The following is a 3,805-nucleotide window of genomic DNA, read 5'->3' on the forward strand; positions in this document are numbered from 1 at the left end:
GGTAGAGTAAAAATTAAGGGTGTTAAATTAGCGAGTTCAACTGAATCTAAACGCATCATCATCAGGAGTCAACTTAACAAATAAATAGATTACTAGCCCAATCAAAAAACAGTCAAGTTGAAACAGACTGAGTCTAGATGAACTAAATTACATAAAAAATGCTAAATGAGGTGCACATATAATATCAACAGGTTAAATTGCACTGATCGATTGTGTAACATCCGTCTAGGTTTTCTATGAAACAAACAGCATAAAAATGCTAAAATGAGGAACATATAATAAAAAATATATAGGAAGATTACTTGGTTTATGCATTTCATCCACTAGTGAGATACTAAGTGCATAAACTGAGAAAAGCCTCTTGTATAAAACTATGCACCTCTTTTGAGTTAAGAACAATGTAACAATACACCAATTCCTCCATCTCTTTCCAGTCTTTAATACCAACAATTTTCACCATCTCTTTAATGGATTCTCTTATATCTGTCAATGGATCCATTGAGTACTTCACAACACAAATACTATCTGCAATCGCCCCGCGAACATCGTCAGGCATGTTGGCTGAAAAACTAACTCTGTTCCTCTGGCGCTGCAACATTTTTTTGGTCTTGTGATTAACCATTTGTAGCAAATTTCGCTTTGTTGTATGTGTGTCATGGAAAAGGTGAGTGTGTAAGTAGGGGGTATAAATAAATGTGAGAGATGTATTGGTGCAACATGCACACATAGGGCAGGTGCTTTGAATGTGGTGTGGATATGGAAATTAAATTTTCGAGAGATAAAAATTTATTGAGGGATAAGGTCAGGAGAACATGCATGTGAGTAGTATTTTGGGGTTGTGCATCCAAAGACGTGAACTACTGGTCAATGAAGTAGGTTATTTTTGAGTCGTGCATCCAAAGACGCCGAGTACTAGTTAATGAAGTAGGTTGAGATCATGGTCCCACGTTTAAATTTGAGGCAAACGCATCAGGTATTTTGACATATTATTCGATACCTAAGCTGAAGGAAGGTACGTAGTAGACACCGATAGAATTAATTAAGGTGCGTGCAAATTGATCGAACACCGCAGATATAAAAAAAAGAAGATATTAATGGGTTGTCATGTTCTCTTGTGGACCACTGTTTTTTCAAGACAGGAAAACAAATTGAATGAATATAGCAACTACAAGCATGATGGGAGCCTAAAAAACAAAAACTACATGGAACACTACCCTGAATCTTGTGAATTATTGAAACTATGGTGGGACTTGGTCCTTTAATTTTGTCTTTGAACTAACGCCGTAAGGCATTGAAGTTGAGTAGATCTAAAATTTTTGATGTCCAGAGTTGAAATCCTAGAAAAAACTTACTCGAACTTTGATAGAGATAATTTATAAATAGAAGCGGACATAATATCTTAACTAGTCTAACAATAAAACTTCAAGGTTAAACTCATTAAATTTATAAACCGAAAATTATACGTAATAAATATCCAATGAACTCATTAGATCATATGATACACAAGCTACCTCGAACATGACGATTAACCACAGATGAAAAAAAGCCTCAAATTATCTAGTCCCTTTGTCCAAATTAAGAAAAGAAAAACTAATTTTATCTAATGACAATTGTTTGGGAAGTGTGCATCGCAGTCTACGGAAATATTATTAGCAGAGAAGGTCAGAAGCAATGGCAGAATTTTGGTTGCTAGTGGTAATTAATTATAATAACGTGTTTATTTATATGCTTTTTTTGGAGGATATTTTTTAAATTGGGATATAAAATGTACAATCTAGAGGTTCATCGTTAATTTTACTAGTATTTTGAAAGTAAACAAAAGTTTGAAACTTGAAATAATTAAGAGTGACTGGCTATTTTAGTCTTCTAGGTCATTTATCTAAGTAAACCTAATTACTCTATTCCAATGTATAATATATCGATATTTCTTATGTCAAAAACGAAATGCCAAACAAATACAGTACTATAAAACAATACGAACTTAATATTGAAATTGTTTTCTAATCCCAATAACCAAACAAACAATCGTAGATTTAGTGGCATCTCTTTATAGCACTAGACTACTAGTAAAAGAAATATGGAAACCCACAATGTAATTGAATTCGATAGAGAATCTTTCGAAGTAGTAATCAAGACGAACAATGTTTTGGATTATGTCACACCTTTAATTAATAATATACTCCTTTCGTTTCATTTAACTTACTTCTTATTGACTTGACACACTCTTTAAAAAAAATTATTAGAGGTATATTTTAATAAATGAACTTTATTATGAAGTTTTAAAATTCTAAATTTGACTATATAAAACGGAGGGAGTAATACTTTGGAGCTCTCTAGTCGATACCTTAGCCGCTCGCGACCATCGATTTTGGTGTGTAAATCAACTCAATTGCTTTTCAAAAAGGTTAACGAACTCGTGAAGGAATAAAATTGAGAGTGGAAAGATTTCAATCAATCACCATGACATGTACAATTTTTAAAGTTTGGTATGTTCAACAATTTGTGAAGAAGTTCACATGATGGTTAATTGGATGTTGGTCTCATTGAGGTATTCTCTAGTGAGCTGGCATTTGTGATTGAGTTTGACTCAATATTTATTTCTTAATATGGTGTTAGAGTAGTTCTCATTCGATAACAGATCCACATATTAATATAAAAAAGTGAACGCATAAGATATCCCGTTCTAGACGTGAGGAGGGTGCATGTGTGAAGAAGTCTCGCATTGGTGGTTACTGTGATAGATAATCCCTTTAATTATAAGGTCATATGGAAATCCTCCTTTATCCGCTGGTTTTAAAGTTGAATTAGATTCAAGATTTATTTTTTAAAAATAATAATAATAAATAACTTGTATGAGATAAATTTAAAATTTACTGATCATCAAAATTTACTCAAACTCCTACGTGTAATAATAAAAATCTTAGAAGAGAAATTATTGAAACTTATAGATTTTAACTAAACATCTTCAAACTCATAATATATTTTAATTACTGAATTTGAAATGAAGCATATACATATTTAACAAATTTTTAGTATAAATATAATAATTAAATAAAAATTATTGAATTCATTTAAACATGTAGATAATATAGCTCCGCCCTGGATTAAAAAAACATAACCATCAATTTTCAAGGGAGAAAGAAAGGAACACAAACAAGGTGCAACCCCTTTAAAGTTTGAATTAAGACTTTCCGTAGCTTAAGGCCTAAGGTTCTTCCCTCTCCATAAAATTAAAATACAACATACAAATACACTAAAAATTGGACTCTAATTAAACCAAACAATGTACTTTTTGTCTGTTTATACTTTCTCCCTACAGATCATTTGTTAATTAGCATAGATGGAAAAAGATTGAAAATGACCATTTTTTTGTTCTTTTTATTGTGTTTGGTGCAAGATTCAATAGCCTCGTGAATCAATTAGGATTGTGGTCAAGTAATAATTACCTCCTCATTTTTAAGTAGGGGTGTCAGGTACGTCTTTATCTATCTATAATCTATAATTTATATCTATATCTATAATCTATAATATATTAAAAGTGCAAAGAGCCTTATAAATATTATTTGAACTTTTTGTCCTTCATTAAAAGTTTTTCCAACAAATAAAATCATTTTTTCACTATTTTCCTCAAATTATAATCATTTAATTATTTTCCTAAAATTTAAGATATTAAAACCAACTAGAATTTGGTTATCAAATGTTCCTTTTTTTGGTAAATTTAATAAAAATTTGTTAGTACGTATACACTGTATAGGTTTTTGGACTTTTTTCTTTTTGAAACAAAACTGATTTTTAGGGTATTTTT

Source organism: Capsicum annuum, chromosome 6, assembly GCF_002878395.1.
Source record: "Capsicum annuum cultivar UCD-10X-F1 chromosome 6, UCD10Xv1.1, whole genome shotgun sequence".
Classification (NCBI taxonomy): Eukaryota; Viridiplantae; Streptophyta; class Magnoliopsida; order Solanales; family Solanaceae; genus Capsicum; species Capsicum annuum.